We start from the raw sequence: 15,854 nt of genomic DNA on the forward strand, positions 1-15,854 counted from the left end.
CTCTTTCCAATGAAGTTAGGCTCTCCAAGGAAACTCTTCACAAAGAGAATGGAAAAATTTTAGCCGAAAGAATATGGGTTTCTATTTGCCTAAGGGAAAATTTTCAGGTCCACCGAGACTCTGAAAGCTTTGTTTCCTAGAACTTTATACTAGTTTAAATTCAGTGAAGACCTGTTGTTTTCTGTCAGACTAATTTCAACTTTCCAGTATCTTTTTGTGACTCTTGTGGAACTACCAATTCTAGTTCTGAAGGACCCTATCAAACTGATTTCTCCAAGGTTGGATATTCAAGCCATGTGCTAGCCAATAAATGTCCTGACCTAGGATTCTTTTCAAATTTTAAAGCTTAAAGAGAAGTTTGCATTTTTGGTCACAGAACTAGGAAAGTGAGGCTTAGGGATGTTGCTGGTGATTATCATCACTATGTAGAGGATGTCTGTTTACAGAAAAAGAGTACAACCATGTAGAATTTAAGAAAATTGTAATTGAGAGACCCTTGTCCCTGCAGTTACCCAGTACTCTTCTTATAAAACCTATTATGGCTTAAACTAGTCTGAATTAGCTTTCTGTCTTGTACAAACCAGAGTTCTCAATAAACAAGACTGTGCTGTACCTTACTTCCTTCTGTCTCCTCTCACAGGTCCTGGATATGTGTACTCCTCATCTCCAGATCCCTAGATCTGTAAATCATCTCTACATGTTTCTCATCTTGATAAACCATCTTTTGGGAAACAGCATAAAAAGGCTAGTAAACTAGGTCCAGCTGAGTGGTGCAGTGGTAACATGATGCTTTGCAATGCTGGAAGCCACGTGGAAGACCAAGATTAGCTTCCCAGGTTGACCTGTACACAATAGGCATGCACGTGCGTGCCTGTGATGTTGGCTGACTAGAAAGGCTGGAGGGAAGAGTATGGCATGAAAGCCTCTTGAGTATGCTCTCTCTTTCTCTTTCATAATAAATAAGTAGCTTTAAAAAAAAAAAAAAACTAGTAAGTGAATCACTGAGGTAACTCATGACTGATCCTAGCCTAGTTTACTTTTTCCTGGATATCATGCACTTTAATTCTACTCCCACTATTACTACTACCAACAGAAGCAGCAGCTATTATTTGTTGAGTAGCAGGTACATGCTAAGCATTTCATGCATGTTAATTTGTTTAATCCTTATAACTAACTTAAAATTGCTATATTATAGGTAAAGAAACTAAAATGTGGTCATCAGGGGACTTTTAACCCCCCTAAAACATTCAATAGTATAATTTCAGAAACTATAGCTAGGTGCTTCTGCCTACCCATAATCTTTGTTACAGTCCACATCCTAAAGCTCTCTATGCACAAGTCAGGAGTGCAGAGGAACAGAGCTGCTCATGGAGCCCCGTATTTTGCTTTTTATTTGGAGACTTGATGGTTAAGAGAGGCCATAGTTCAGTATTGCCAAATAGAAAGGAAGGCCATGTACTATTTGTTCAAAACAATCAAGGAGAAGGCTGGAAGCCAAGGGATCCAGGCCAAAAGAGACTGGGGCAACACAATATTCATCATTAACTATCATCTATACAGTGAACACATGGTTGAATCATCCCCAGAGATAATGGATCAATGGCATTGAGAATGTGGTTCAGAAAGATGAGCCAGTGCCCTCTGCTCAAGCCCCTTGCAAGACCAATCCTTGCCAGCTTAGAAGAGCAAGTCCCATCCCAAAATTTCTTCACTCCTGTTTCTCCCTCTCTCTTACAGCCTCCTTCTTTTCCTCCCTTCCTTTTTTTTAAATTAAAAAATGTTTTTTTTATTGTTGCCTTTTTTAGGTTTTTGCCATAGAGTGTGTGCATTCACCAGAGAGGAGAGAGACAGAGAGAGAGAAAGTGAGAAATCACCCTTCCCCCAGGGGAGGGGGAGGAGGTCATACTGCAATCCCTTCGCCTCCATTCTTCTCTCAGGATTTTGAGCACACAAGCACATGTACCCACCATGATTTTCAAGCCACTGGGTCCAGGACTCAAATGGCAGTCAGCTACGTGGGAATTCAGCTTCTTAACCACCACATCACCTACTGGTCCCCCTCCCTTTCTCCTTTACTTTATTCCATCCTTTCTCCCTTTTTCCTTTCTTCAGTAGATATTTAGTGGACCTCCATGCCATACTGAGACAAGATTTTTGCCTTTGGGGAGGTTATAATTCAGACTAAAAAATAGGCAAGAAAGCCAGCAGTAACAATAGAGTATGGGATGTGTGGAGATACAGTACAACAGCATCGACATAGGAGCCAAAGAGATTTACCTCAGATTCATGACTCTGCCTTCCACTAATGGATGTAATCTTAGACAAATTATTTTACTATATGTGCCTACATTTCTTACTTACTTTTAAAACGAGGATAATAACATAACTATTGGGTTGTTGGAAAAGTCATGACATATTATTCTGTTTTTCTATGTAAAACTTCATCATTACTTTTCCAATAACCCAATATTTTATAGGATTGTTAGGATGATTAAATGAGGTCTATAATTCATGTAAAAAACTTGACATGTAGCTGGCAAATACTAAGTTTTCAGAAATGTTTCTCCTACTCTGCAAGTGTTCATCTTGACGAGGCAAGCTGATAAAGTAGCTTCATTTCTGATTTCATTCGACAAGCATTACTAAAAAACAATCAAGAACACCATACCTAGGAAAAATCAGAGATGATAAGGCCCAGTGCCTATCATGAAGCAAATTGCAAACTAGCACAGGAACAAGAAAGATGTATAGAAAATGGCATGTATTCAAATGCTAAAAAGTGCAATTCAAATAATAAATGTCCCCTGAAGACTAGAGCAGTCAGAAAATGTTTCAAAGGCTTGTTGAGCCTGGAGCTGAGTTCTGACAGAGGGATGAAGTGTGACAAAGAAAAGGAAGGTGTTCAAGACAGAGAAACAGCATGAGAGTACTGTCCGAGGGATGATGCTGGCCTACGAAGACTTGCTTCCTAGTGAATCAACAGACCAGTGACTGGGAAGACCTACTGGATCTTGAATGATGGGTGGGGGAGTGTGAATTTGATTCTGAATTCAATGGACATAACTAATGAACATTTGTGTGTTGGAGAACAGCAATTTTCAGTGCTGCTTTAGGAATATTAATTAGGACCAGCAAGTGGCACAATGGTTATGCTGCAGGATTCCCCCATAGTCAACCATGGTTTGAAACCCAGACCCAGGGGGTGATTTCTCACTTTCATCTTTCTTTCTCTCTGGTGAGAGCACACACCTATAGCAAAAATCTCTCCAAAAAAGAGAAAAAAAAGGGGGGGAATATTAATTGCTCCCCACATGCAGGATAGATTACAGGGGACAACTTCTTTTTTGTTTTTAAGAATTTTTTTAAATTTAATTTTACTCACCATTGTCATTTTGTTTTTTAATTTAAGCAGAGAGTAACACAGAAAGAGAGAGAGAGAGACAAAGTGAGAAAGCAAGCTGTCAGGTCAAGGACTCAAACCATGGTCAGCCATGTGGGAGTCCAGCACTCCAACCACTATGCCATCTACTGGCCCCTACTAGGAAGCAGCTTCTTAGGGGGTGGAATCAGGACCAGTTTAGTGACTACCATGGTCCATATGGGACAATGGAGGCCTGAATAGTGATGTAGTAGTGAGGAAGAAAAGGAAGCTAAGACAGAGTTTTGTTTTGTTTTGTTTCATTGTGATAAAATATATATGATATAAAATTTACCATCCTAACCCTTTTTGAGCATACAGTTCAGTAGTGATAGTTGCATTCTCATTGTTGTGCAAACAATCTCCACAACTTTAGAGTTTGTAGAAAATGGAATTAAAGTTTGAGATTATTTTGGTGCAAAAAAATTGAAACCCGTGCATTTTTTTTCACAATATGCATTTCATTTTCTATGAACTTCTTGAAGACCCCTTATGTAAACGTTAAACAGCTCCCCATTTCCCTCTTCTCCCAGGCCCTGGTAATTAGCACTCTACTTTCTGTGCAATGGATGTTTTATATCATTTAGAACTCATTTGATTTCAAGAGTAAAAGCCAACTTAAGGTACTATGCAGAAGGGATGGGATTGGGTTTATTATAGATTTACAGAAAAAGAATCATGATGCATCTAGGTTTATGAATTGGCTGGAACCTAATCAGAGAGCTGTCACTTCTTGGTCTGTGTCTTCTTCTCTGTGTGTCACTTCATTCTTTCTGTGCAGACTGGCTTCTACTGCTTCTCTCTCTACTTAGTAGAATACTCTATCCCTATACCTCTGAGTTCATGTGTTGCCAAATAGCATTTCTGAACCTCAGTTTAACGTTTTAGAGAGAAAAAAAGATTATGAATTTGATTGGCCCAGCTTGTGGAATTTGTCTATTATGCTCCAATCAACTATTGCCTCCCCAAAAGTCAAGTGATATACATATGGTGGTGAGGTCTGATTTCAAGACAGGGCAGCTGTTTTTGTGAACTAGGCAGACCCCTAAAGAACATCCAGCGTACCTTTCAGAAAAAAATAATTAAAATGGCATGGTACCGAGGTGTTAGAAGTGTCGAGCAGGGAAATGACTGAGGATACCAGGATGGAAATGGGGAATACCAGATGCAGTTACTGCTAGCAAGAAGTTCACAGACTAATTGGGAAAAGTTCTAAAAGAACTCCCGTCTTTTAATAGGGTTGATCACCTTTTTTTCGGGAGAGCTGATAACCAGAATATACAAGGAACTCATCTATTTTCTAAAGTAGCTATTGTTGTTGTCCCCTTTTGGAAATACTGCCACAATTTTATAAATTTAAGAAGATATTACTAGACTGGGAAAGGAAACGGAAATATATCATTTACATTCTTTCATGAGAAAGATGAGAGAGCACTTTCTCCCCTAGGGTCACTGCAACAGGAGAGCAGACACAGCCCAGGCTACAGCCTGCCCGCGAGAGTCATCGGATCTGATTTATGAAACAGCCTCTGAGGTCACAGTAGTTTCAGTAGCTTTTCTGTAGTCAGGTGTTCTGGGGAGATGCCTGCAAAGGCACAGTTTGTTGCTATATTAAGAGGAAAAGATGAAAGTGAGAAGGTAGAGTTCGGAAAGGACCCAAAGTTAAAAATAAAATTCAAATTGTGTCAGTCTCTAATAGATCCTAAGAACCTCCCACAAACCATTCCAGATTTTGTTATCAGCAAATTGGTGACTCCAGCTGCACTTAAAATACAGTAAACATAATTAAATATGGGATTGAAAAAGAATGATAGAGTCACAAAGCTACTGAAGGTTTCTTCTCTTCAAAATAGTTAAGCTCTAGCGTCTTTAAATTTAATTGTACCTGAAAATTTCAAGGGACCAGTGAATTCTTTCAGATTACATATCCTGTTTTAGATGAAAGCTGAGTAGTTCAGCGAATTGTATTTCAACTCATTTCTCTAGACATCAGTTACCAGAAACCCTTTTAATGAAAGCTTTGAGGACTGTCTGTCCATTATGCTGCTAAGGAGCCTGAGTCAGCAAGCTCATTCGGATTTAAAAATTTAACTGGCCCTCATCCAATCATTAATCAAAAGCTAATGCATTTTTCCAACCGGAGTCTTTCGTTCACTGTTCACCGTCTAGAGAGGATGCTGCATAAAGCATTCTACAGAACAGTTGGTTCCCTGTGCAAACTGCCATCACAGTTGTTTTGTGGTACTTTTGTGTGTGTGTACATGTGTGTGTTTTTTCTTAAAAGGAATGACCTACAAAAGGTCCTTGCAGTCACTGAGCATTCATGAGCCTTTGTAAGGTCAGGCTTGCTACAAACATTTTTTCTCCTGAGTGAAAATGGAGCAGGGGATAGGCGCTTTGCCCTTGCAGAGCTCCCAGTGCCTGTCAATAGAATTAACAGTCAAATGGGTTTGGCCATTGGCAGGAAAGTCCTTCAAAGAATCTAATCTCCTTCCCTGGAAAAGCTTTGGGATACGCTGAGTATATACTGAAAGGCCTAAGTAGACTATTTAATAGTCTCTGTCGTGAAATTGATCACAAGTGAGAGAAAAATTACCAATGCAGGTCCTGGGAAAACAGTTAATAATTGGAAAAGTTAACTATTAGATAAAATCCCATCAGAACAGTTTCTCCAAGGACAGAGTAGGTGTTCACACAGAGGGACTTATTTCCTTCATTCACTCGAAACTAAACCACAATTCAGAGTGCTTTTTTAAAAAATTATTTTTATTTTAATTAAAAAAATTTTTTTTATTTCATTTTCTTCCATACATTCAATCACATTATTTGTCTTACGAAATGGATATTTCAACAGGTGAACATTTCTCCCTAGTACTGTTGATAAAACTACAAAATAATTAATGCTTTGCCTCCCTGTCCCTCCCCCAAATGTCCTTCCTCAGATCCTCCTCTTTCACACCCACTATATCTGGTATTTACATCCATATACTGCATTTCTATATCCTTTAGACAATTAGTTTCAGCCATAGAGTGCACACACTTGGTATATATTAAGTGGGGACATACAATGCCTCTCCTTCATAGTATGGCTTGCCTCACTCAGCAGTAGGTCTTCCATAAGAGGAAACGTGGGCCCTTATCTTAACACATGTCCCATATATGGTTTTATAGCCAAAGCACATTTCTGTGTAAAGAAGGAGAGAGAAGTCACCATTGCCCACTTGAGTCAAGATAGGTCTCGTCCTAGAGAAAAAAAATACTTAGTAGATTCTCAATGATCTGATTATAGAAATACTTTGTCAGGCTGGCTCTGTAGCCTGGTGGTTAAGGCTGCCAGATCCCACATGACTGACCACATGTTTTGAGTCCTGGACCCTGCAGTTTGAGAAACACATGGCATGTGTGCACACATGCTCACAATTCTGAAAGGAGAGGGAGATGGAGGAGAAGGAATTGCATTAGGGAATTGTCTGTTTCTCTCTGGCAAATACATGCACCATCTAGTAAAAAAAAAAAAAAAAAAGAAATATTTTGTTTTTCACTGTTTCTTTTGTCTTATTTATTTTTTAGAGAGATTTTTCCTATAGGGCATGTGCGCTTGCTGGAGAAAAAGAAAAAGACAGAGAGACAAAAAGCAAGAAATCACCCCCGGGGGGGATGGCCATACTGCAATCCCTTCTCCTCCATTCTCTTCCTGGGATTTTAGGCATGCGCACATGTGCGCACACTCCCAGCATGAGTTTTAAGCCACCAGGTCCAGGACTCAAAACCGTGGTCGACTATATGGAAGCTCAGCAATGTAACCATTACACCATTTGCTGGTCTCTCTTTTGTCTTATTTTTATATTGGCTAAATTCACTCTGTTCTTTTAATTGCATGGATTGTGTTTTTTATTCCTTAGCTAATGACTTTCTTGTTAGAAGTGAGCACAGAAATTGAAAGATCAGTCTATTTCAGCCAATCCAGTGGATTCTTTATATCTGAGAGTTGTAGAGAAAAGCTTTCTGTAGCATACTGCTCAGTACCCCCTTTATATGCAAGCCAAGAGCCTTAACTCATATAAAACATTTACACTTGAGAAGCACAGCTCTCATTAATAGATATGTATTAGCAAAGCCAAGTGTTGCATGAGAGGGAATTGTGCGTGAATGACTTACAGGAAAATTGTACAAATTATCAGTGGATTCAAAATAATTATGCAGTAAAATTAGGGGCTTGTAAAAAAGCAAGGTTTATCTGAAGGGCTCAGTTTTCTCATTTCTCTCTTATAATTTATCATAAGTTTTGGAGCTTCAATGCTGGATGCTTTCTCAGTCTGTCAGAGTACCTACTATTATTGGTGGTAATTCAAGGATTCAGGTACTGATATTCCTGTAGAAAGTCAGCAGAAAACAGAAACTTCTGAAGGCAAGGAGTTGGACATGCAAAAGAGATTGGTTCCACTTCTGAGGTTGCATTGCATGAAACTAACTCCTTGAACATGATAGACTTGGTGGTATTAATTTCAATGCTGTACCCGAGCAAGCCTTTTAGGGAATATGTTAAGTGCCCAAAATACAGCTCTGTAGAACATCCTGTATTTAAGAGTTCTCTGTACATTCCAGGAGCATCTCGGTTAGGGCTGGTTTCAGTAAGGAAGTGATTTAATTTCAAAATGTGAATACATTTTACATGTCAAAACCAATCAGCTTCTAGAATGTTTACTGTGAACAGGGCCTTTCCTTTTCCAACAGTGTTTGACCTAAAGCGAGATGAAAAGCCCTGGGAACCTGGAGGAGGAGGAGGGGAAGCCTGACACAGTGGCTATGGTTTAGTTCATCTAAAACAATCTGAAGACATTGTCATCTAAGACAAAAAGACTAGGAAGTCCATGCAAACAAGTTACCAGCTCCAGAAGTCAGGAAACAGAGAAAAGAGAAAACCATAGGAAAAGCTCAACTTTCAGAACAACCCTGTAGAAGCTTTTTACAGGACACCTAAAGCCTCAGGCACAGACGACAAAGGAGCTGTTAAAAGCAAGTACCAGGCTCAAGACAAAAGTATCTACTAATACAGTTGTCATGTTCTTTTTCCTGTGTGCTACTTCATTGGAAACATTTGCAAGATTTAGGAAGACATCAAAATAAGCTATTTTTAATATGTTTGTTGATCGTTTTTCTTACCTGCTTAACCCTATGCCCACTCCTTCCTCTGATAAGACTCCATTAGAATCATCACCACCATCTCAGAGTCAGGCAGGTAGCCTACACAGAATCAGTCCTAGTATCCTATTCTATGTCCCTGAAGCCCTTTCCACCTTGACCTCTCTACAGGAAGATTGCACGAATCAATATATATTCCTATTTGACTTAGTTTTGTTTTAATTGAGTTTCTGTCACTTCTAATATAAAAGTTCTGAATAATACACATGGCAATCTAATCTTTACCCTCTTTTTCTCTCATACAAATAAAATTAAAACATGCACCAGCATATCTAGTATTTATACTAATACAATCAAATAATGATTTTCTTTACATCTAGCCCTTTTTACTTCAGGGACTTAGTTTTTATGGAGAACCTAGATAAGGTACACAGGGATGGAGGAGGAGATGATCAAGCAACACCCCCACAAACCATAAGGCATAAGAGGGCCCACAGCCTGATGTCAGGGCAGGGTTTAAATTTACCTCTCTAGGCCTAACTGCTATGAGCATAGAGAAATAGCTGCAGGTAAAGTTAAGTGCTTTCTCGGTTATCTCCATGGAGATGCTTGAAATGACTGAGAAGTAGCTGGGGATAAAAGAGAAAAATGGAACTATTACTCAATCAATAAATGTCTGTTGTGCCTGTCCTTTGTGAAAGGCACTGCTGGGTGCTGAGATCTACAGATGGATAGAACATTGTCGAGCACCCTTGAGAAGACCACATTCTATTTGAGGAGACAAGATATGCACACAAACAGGCAATTATCCAATAAAAAGAAGAAAATATTAAAAAATAGTAGGTGGATTAGACAGGAAAGGATGCATAAGATCAGAAGCAACATAGATATTGCAGGCTGGTGCTTTATTAGTTCTTTGGTGACAGAGAGACGCAGGCAAACATTAACCAAAATAGGAATTTATTGAAAAGGCAACTCACAGGACCTAACTAAGAACTGAACAGACTTTCAGAAAGACAGAAACCAGGGTAGCTCCAAAAGATCTCTTCAGTGGTCATTATAATGGGGTAGACATGAAGAATAAGGGTCTAAACTTAGGAGGGGCTGTGAGAAGGAAAGGGGAAAAGGAGAAAGGCATTTTAAAATTCCCCTGTCCTCTAACTCTGAGAGAATATGAACATATCATTCTTGGAGACTAGAAAGAGACAGTTGATCAGATATAACTGATTCAGGGATTCAAGAGACTAGAGAAAATTTTGTATATATTGAGGGCAAAAATAATCATAGCAGGATCTCAGCCATAAATAAGAATTCTCCAGACTCGGATTAAAGACCAGCTGGGATATTAACCACTTAAGGACCAAGACTAATATTCTAAAATTGACTGCCTAGAAAGCCCTCTGCACTGAGAAATCTGACCCAGCAATCAGTATGCAGAAGGGAATGCATGGCCTTCTGGCTTTATTGAGCACTATTGACAGGACCAGGCGTCCATGACAGCTAATCACAAAGTCCCAATTAGCTCTGGTTCTCCTAATGCCCTTCCACTGGGCATCTGTTGCCCAAATGAAGCTGGCACACATTTCAGCCTAAAGAGGACCCCACAGAGAGACAGAGAGGGCAAGCAGCCCAAACATTGTGAAAGGGTTACATAATTGAGGCAACAGTGCAAGGATTCTGACACTGAGCCATATTTTATAGAAGAGGATTCATGTTTTATTTTTTAGAGGAACACTCTAAAGGGAGTCTTATGGTCACATTGTGGGATGTTAAGAAGTGGGTGTGGAATTACAAAGTTGACAATATCATATGTAGCAGCCACAGATGGCTCCCTTTGACTCAGCCAAGTAGGAGGCAGAATGAATTGAGGAAAGACTTCCAGATCTGTGTAAGCTATTTCCTAGTTCTAATTCAGATGGTAATTCTCACTGTTAAGAGAGAAGCCTTATTCTCCCAAACCTTATATTTCCATATCTCATAAAGAATTCCAGGAGGGTAAAGCTTAGGAGGGCCTTACACCTTGCTTTTCCATACCACCTTACTGGCTTTGTCCAGAATTAATTATGTGATTGTTTATTAAGGAAGGAGGACCTGCCCAGTTATGGCTCAGTGCCTTTTGTGCTCTGCTTTTTGGAGTTGCCTGCTCTCAACCAAATGTCTCTGACTTTCTCTGCCATGCAGTAAGAGATAGCTCTGTGGGAGAGACACAAGTGTGTAACTCTGCCACTGACTGCTAGGCAAGTCTGTCTTCTCACTCAGTCATAAAGTGTTAAGAAGCCTATGACGACCACACACTTAAGCCACATTTCCCAATCCAGCTGGATTTGTGTTTTATCTCAACAGGTTCAAGACTGGGACAGAAAGAGAGTAATGTCCCGAGGCCCTAATATGCTTTATTTCCTCTAATAGTGTCAGAGAAGTTGATCCATGGCATTCCCTACTGTAAGCATGCTAGTCATTTACATTTGCATAGTACCTTATTAGCTCTTTATGCGCCTCACAATGTTCTATGAGGTAAGTAATACTACCTTAGTTTAATTTTTTAATTTGCTAGAGAGTGTGTGTGCTTACTAGAAAGAGATAGGGGAAGAGATGAGAAAGCATTCCCCACTAAGGATGGTTATGCTGCAATTCCTTCACCATTTCTCCTTTCAGAATTTTGGGCCCACAGGCATGCATGGACATACGTTCTGTGGTTTTCAAGCCACTGGGACTGGGACTCAAACTATGCATTCGACCATGTGGGGTCCAGTCAGTTTAACAGCCATGCCACCAGCTGGCTTGCTATTTTAGTTTTACAGATTAGAAGATGAAGATTCAACGAGATTGAGTGAATTCCCCAAAGTTGTCTAGTTCCTGAGTAATGAAGTCAGGACTCTAACCTGGTTTTCTGACCTCAAGTTCAGTAGGAACAGAAACTTGAGATGCAGGTTTATAAAGCAGATTTAAGAGCTACATTGGGGACTAGCAAGTGGCACAATGGTTATGTTGCTGGGTTCTCACATAGTCGACCACAGTTTGAATCCTGGACCCAGCAGCTTACAACTCACACTGGGTGCGTGTGCACACATGCCCAGAATCCCAAGGGCAGAATGGAAGAGAGGGGACTATGGCGTGGCCACCCACCTTGGGGCAGGGGGGAGGACTTCTCACTTTCTGTCTTGTCTCTCTGGGGAGTGCACACACTCTGTGACCAAAAATACTCTCAAAGAAAAAAGAGTCACCTGGATTTGGGTTCTGACTCCAGTACAGCCCTTGAGAAAGTTAATCATGTTCTCTGTCTTCATCTCTCAGTTTTTTCATTGCCTGTAAATTGCGGATAACAGTCATTTGGAGGCTTTCATAGAAAAACGGAAAGTCCTCATTAAATCGTATATTAAATATTTTGTGCCAATTTCTTTTTCTTTTATTACCAGAGGGAACATGTGCTTGGCAGAGAGAGGCAGAAAGAAAGCATCCCCCAACAGAATGCGGTCACACTGCAATTATTTTTCCTTCCCATCAGGATTTTGGGTATGCATGCACATATACCTGACACATTTTTCAAGCTACTGGGGCTGGGATTTGAACTGTGTTGGCTATGTGGGATACTGCTCCCAATGCACAGCACTTAACTGATATGCTATAGATCCAGCCAAATGTCAGTTTTTTTGTTTTGTTTTTGTTTTGTTTTGTTTTGTTTTTTGAGAGATTTTTCCTATAGGACATGTGTACTCACTGGACAGAGAGACAGAAAGTAAGAAATAACCCCCCCCAGGGGGGGCACAATAACCATGCTATAATCCCTTTTCCTCCATTTTCCTGTCAAGATTTTGGGCACACACAGGCATGCACACCCACATGAGTTTCAAGCCACTGGATCTGGGACTCAAACCACAAGTGACCATGTGGGAATCCAGTATCTTAACCACCATGCCACCTGCCGGCCCCAAATGTCAACTTTTTGTTACAGATTTAAGTCAGTTAAATAAGTAATCTATACCAAACTAATAAAGTTTGATACATACCAGCCTATAAATGTCTATTGGGCCATAACTCTATTAAGATCCCACGAACAACTCAATGAAATTATTTTAAAGTTAAACTGAAAGTATTCTGTTTGTGCTTCAAGTATCTCAGACAAATCATCCATTACAAGATATTCCTGAACAGAGAGGCAAATTTGTGTAATATTTTTCAATAGTACTTTCTGTAACATATGATACAAAATGTCAATTGGTACAATCCTCTTAAAAAAACATATGGGCAATTTATATTAAGAATCAGAAAAATGTTCATACCTTTTGACTAAGTCATTTCACTTCTGGGAAATTATGTAAAAATGTATAAAAACTCCTCATATCCTACATTCAAGCACACACAGAGTTGTGTATCACGGAAGTACTCAAAATATTAAAAATAATCAAAATGCCTAGAAACAAGTCTATCATTTAGGGTTCCTTTGTTACAGAAAATAGAAAGTAATTTGGACCATCTTTAGCAAAAGAGAAAATCGAAAAGGTTGAGTAGTTCCTCAATGAATGGTTCTAGAAAGGATGGGAACCAAAGTATCTTTGGGAGTCTCAGTATAAAGGCCTCATGGACAGTCTTTCTTTAGGGGTACAGGTATTATAATGACCCAGCTTCAGTCACCTTCTGTTCATCTCCAACCAAACCTCCAGTGGGCTGAAACTGTACTCAAAATCCTAATTAGGGAAATTGTGTCCATCTAATCTGGCTTGGGTTCTTTGATTTCCTCTTGGTGAGGCAATGGGATGTGGAAATACTGGGCTCAACAGTCTCCTCTGTATCCCATGAGCAGGAGAGTGGCATTCTCCTAAAGGAAAGAGAGGCACTAAGCAAGGTATAACAGCCAAATTAATTAACGTATATTGATTAAAGAGTATTTTATTATAGAGTGTTTATCCTATTGTTACATAAACAGGAAGGATATTTAAATCTGTATGTAGTTGTACAGTTATACCTATATAAGAAAAAAGATATCAGAAGAAAATTAGAAAGAATTTCACCTAAATCCTTGTGAATGGCTATGTCTACCTGATCCAGGCTCACTCAACAGGGATGTCTGCTCATGGACCAAAACCACAGAGAGGTCTGGAGATTCAAGCTGGTTCTGAAGGAGTCACCTCTAATTGCAACAAGATCTAAGAGCCAAAGGGTGAGAGTAACTAGAGGAAAGGCAGGGCCTTAACTGTCTAGCCTGATAAATCAGGACAGGTCCTAAGACTTCAACCAAACCAGAGCCCAAAGTCAAGAGCTAAAACAAGTTGGAAGGGAGGAAAGTGGTCTGATCAAGACTATGTTGCCCAGACGTTCCTCCTGTAGACTGTGGGCTACGTGGTAAATACAGACCTTACCTTGTGGAAAAGGCACAGAGTTGAAGGAGACAGATGAGGAGAAAGTAAGCAGGTAATTTTCTACCCCCTCCTTTTTTTCAAACTTTTTGTGATGATTTAAATTTTTTATGTGGATTGGGGGGGAGGTGAATAAAAAACACATTATAATTTTCTATTGTTCATTCATTCTGTGCATTTTCTTTGTCAATGCCGACTGCTGTAGAACCTCTATTAGCTCAGTGAAGAAAGCTTTAAATTTGTAATACCAGAAGTCTATTACACTCAAGCGCCGTCAATATTGTTAAATTGTAAAATTTTACTTGTTCGACTTACAAGTTACCTAGTTTTATCTGAGTCACAAAATGCAATCTTTCTATTCTTCTATAACTTAATGATCCAGGAGAAAATTTTGCTTATGCTTAAATGTAATGACTTCACAATTGGCTCTCTTATAGGTTCAGTAATCTGTTTGTTTTTATAACTCCCCAAAGAATTGGAGATGAAAACATTGCCTCGAGCTTTCTTTAAAACTTCTACAATTTTACCCTTGATAATATGAAGACAAGGAAACTGTGCATAACAAATTACTTTATCCAAAGAGAAGGGCTTCTCTGCAAAATAAAGTAAAATAATAGGGATTCAGGATTTCATTTGTCTGGTTAAGAATATGGTACCACTCTTTAATGTCTCTCTAAAAAAAGAAAAGAGAGAGATTAGGCCTGATATCATGCAAAGAAACTTCAAAGTTTCTGGAAGAGAGGGAAAAAAAAAATCTGTGAAGAACAAATATACATGATTAGGTACTGGTTTTTGAGAACCTTGAAAAAGAAGTTTTTAAAAAAATACTGTTTACTTATTGCTGATATTCACATTTTGAAATATACTTTTCTTTTTAGAGCAGGATGAAAAAAAAAGCTGCATTTTTTGCAGGAAGACTGCCAGCCTTATTGTACAGAGCTATTTAACACTTCCATGAGAAAAAGATGTGTCATAAGTCAAATGAGCTTCTAAAGTCATATCATGAAACCTCCTTTGATATAAAACTGTATTCTCTCTTCTTTGACATGTCCTTCAACCACAGAAGAATTTCTTTCTTTTAAAAGAATTCTATAGAATATAAAGAGAGTAGCAAGAAGTACAGGTTATGAGATAGAAGGAAGCCCAAATATGTGTAGAATCCTTTACAGGGCAGAGAACATCTTGAGGAAAAATCGTACACTTTAATCTTTAAGGCTGTCATCTTTTCATGATGAAAGCTTAAAATCTTAAAATTCAAACCAAAAGGTTCCAAAGAATATTCATTTGTTAAATTAGAAAGAAGAAAAAAACAACTTGTCATTTGAAATCATGAATACCATAATTCAGTGCTTACATGACATGTCCTAGACTTAAATATGCAAATATATCCATTGGGTTTTGAATTCAGCTTTTATGTCAGCTAAGCTTTCTTCCTGAAAAAGGAATGGGAAAAATATAAGACAAATCTTTCCTTCTCCTCCATAGAAACTATGGTCCACAATTCTGCACAGGTAACCACTACATTAAACAAGTTTAGGAAGGTTCTGTTTCTTAAATCTGTTCCAGCAACACATTTTCCCCCTGTCTTTGGATAAACACTTAGGCCCAGCTTTTCTTGATTCTCTTAGATGATGAAAAATATTCTTGGCCCAGCATGGTGGCAAGCTAATAAACCATGCTGGGACCCTAAAGGCCAGGCACAACGGCCAGAGCCTATAATCCCAATGATGTGGGAGGTTAGGCAGAGGATCACAAGCTTGAGGCTGGGCTGGGCAACATAGCAAGACTGCTTGAAAGAGCAGGCGAGCTGTCACATGCCTGTAGTCTCGGCTACTCAGGAGGCAGAGCGAGGAGAATTGTGACACAGCAAGATCTTTTTAATTTTTTTTTAAGTATAGTATTCTATCACTTTAAGCTACAGAACACGGTCTTGGTCTATG

Source organism: Tupaia chinensis, unplaced genomic scaffold, assembly GCF_000334495.1.
Source record: "Tupaia chinensis unplaced genomic scaffold, TupChi_1.0 Scaffold143797_1, whole genome shotgun sequence".
Classification (NCBI taxonomy): Eukaryota; Metazoa; Chordata; class Mammalia; order Scandentia; family Tupaiidae; genus Tupaia; species Tupaia belangeri.